Genomic DNA, 2545 nt, shown 5'->3' on the forward strand with positions numbered 1-2545 from the left:
AGGCTTAGTTCAATTCTCCACAGTTTGGTCCTTTTTGCTCCAAATTCACTCTTTTTTGCATCTTTTTGCTCCAATGACCCTAATTCATCATTCCTGCAACAAAACATCAAAAATACATTTTCTTAAAGTGCAATAACATCAAAAACAGTATAAAATAGGTATGAAAATCTTAACATATTTTCCTTTGGTCATAACTCTGGCCACAACCCAATCTAAAGAGGAAGTTCAACATTCCCAACCACCTTACGAACACCCTTCTAGATTCTATGAGGAAGGCCAAGGATCGATGAAGATTAGATATGAGAACATCCCAAAGAATCTGCACGTCAGAGTAAAAGCTCGAATTATGATGACTCACTATCTGCCCAATAGCCTAGCCTCATCCTGTAATCTAAAGCTCCTCATCTGAGGATCAAAAGTCAAAAGTTGGAGTGGGATAGTCGGTCGACAAAATAATGCCAACCAAGCTAAATCCTGCCAACCCAAAGTCAGTCCAGGGTCGACCAATAATATCAATTCAGCATAGCAGACCGAGCGGTCCTACAGAACCGCAGACTTATATTTGTAAAATTTCCAAAATACCATGAAACACACTCATAAAAGTAAGGGCAATATGTAATTACACATATTGTATCCCCTTCATCTATAAATTAAGGAATCTTTTCCTCATCAAAGGCTAATCAATATTTCAAATTATTGTTCATTACCGTGCATTCATCTCTCTCTCTCTCTCTCTCTCTCGCTTTCTCTCTATCTTTCTCCCTCCATACATTTTATTTCTTGGGTATGATTCATGAACTTTTATTGGCAATGGGTCGGCAAGATTGACTTACTCGGCTAAGTTGAGTTGATCGGTTGGTCAAGTATGGTTGTCAGCTCTTGATCTCTGATGAAGAGCTCATGTCGATAAAGAAGTGCAATGTTATCAGGCAAAGGATAAACGACTGAAATTTGATATGTAGCCTCCCTTAGATGAAGAGGACTTGAGGGATGGTTGCAGCTCGTATTACCAATTCTTGATGATGTTCAAGAAGATTATTGGATGCCTTCGATAGAACTGTAGAGGGTTAACTTCTCCCTTGGGTTGGTTTCATCATGAGGAAGGCTTGGATTCCCCTCTGCTTCGAGTCCAGTTGAACAGCCCGGGTTTGAGTCATTTAGCTGTCTAGGTTAGTCTTGGCCTTGTTATCTCTGATCAAACAATTGGGTCTCCAAGCCACATGTAGGTGAACCCTTGTTTAATATACATTATCTCTTCTGTACCCTCAGATCTCCTGGAGATTCGCATCGGCACTTTCTCGTTTACTAATGAGTTCGTCAAAAGTTTAAGGAAGTCATACAAAATCTGAGAAAATTAATGTTCAATTTCTTATTAAACCTCTTCATTATCTTGTATCTAGATTATCATTGTGACTCTAGGGTGTTAGGAACCAGCTGAGCTATTTTTTTTACAAAGTTGCATAACTTTTATTTGCTATCTTACAAGTATCTTTTCTCATCTAATTTTTTAATTTGTTCAAAAATTAAAATCATATTGTTTTCCTCGTGCGCAAGCCAAAACAATGTGTTACTTTTTTATTAAATAAATTGATTTAAATAGTGATAGCATGAAAATGAGAGATACCCCACTTAGCTGGACAAAAGCTAGTTGTTATTGTAGCATGAAAGTGAGATAAGATAAATGAGACATGAATAATTATAATAGTGGCGGGCAACAATCATGATAACCAGAAGGGGTGATTGGCAATAACCAATGGTACCAACTGGTTGTAGCCAAAGTGGCAGTTGACACTTATGGCTCCAACAATGGCGATGATGAGTGTTTGTGCAAACACATAAAAAATTTTAAAATTATTTTGAATACAATTAAAACAAGGTGATACACTGTTAAACTAAAACAAAAAATTTCTAAAAAAACGTTAAATAAATATGTTCTTAAAAATAAAAAAATATATAAACTGAAGAAATGTAAATAAGAAAATTCCCAAAGCTTACTTTCCTAGAATTACCTAAAGCATATATCATTCTCTCACAAGCTACAGCATCTACTTCATATTCATATTTTATATTTCAAGCTATAACAACTTTAATTAGAACCTTTTTTTTTAATAAATCGACAAAATTTGATATTTTATAATACTATAATTGTTTACAAGGGAATATTTTAATTTTAAAGTTTATAAAAGTGCTAATTTTTAGTCCTAAAATAGTTCTTATGGAAGACTAATTTTGCCACAGTTTAATGAATTTGTGTACTAATTTGATATTTTATAATACTCTGGTACTGCAATAACTCCATTGAAAAAAATGTCAAGAGTATTTTGGCACTTGCTCTCTTTTTTTTTCCCCCTACTTGAACTTTCCTCCATTCTAAGCTTCCTTATTAAAGGCGGAAATACCCAAAACACCAAGCTTGCATTGTATTACTTCTTTCTTGACTAGCTCTTCTTCTTTGATTTTATTGCATAATGAAATAAAACTATTACTAATTAAATGTAATACCTACATTGATTGCACCTTTATGATAATAAATAAATAAATAAAT

The sequence above is a fragment of the Phalaenopsis equestris genome, unplaced genomic scaffold, assembly GCF_001263595.1.
Source record: "Phalaenopsis equestris unplaced genomic scaffold, ASM126359v1 Scaffold210191, whole genome shotgun sequence".
NCBI lineage: Eukaryota > Viridiplantae > Streptophyta > Magnoliopsida > Asparagales > Orchidaceae > Phalaenopsis > Phalaenopsis equestris.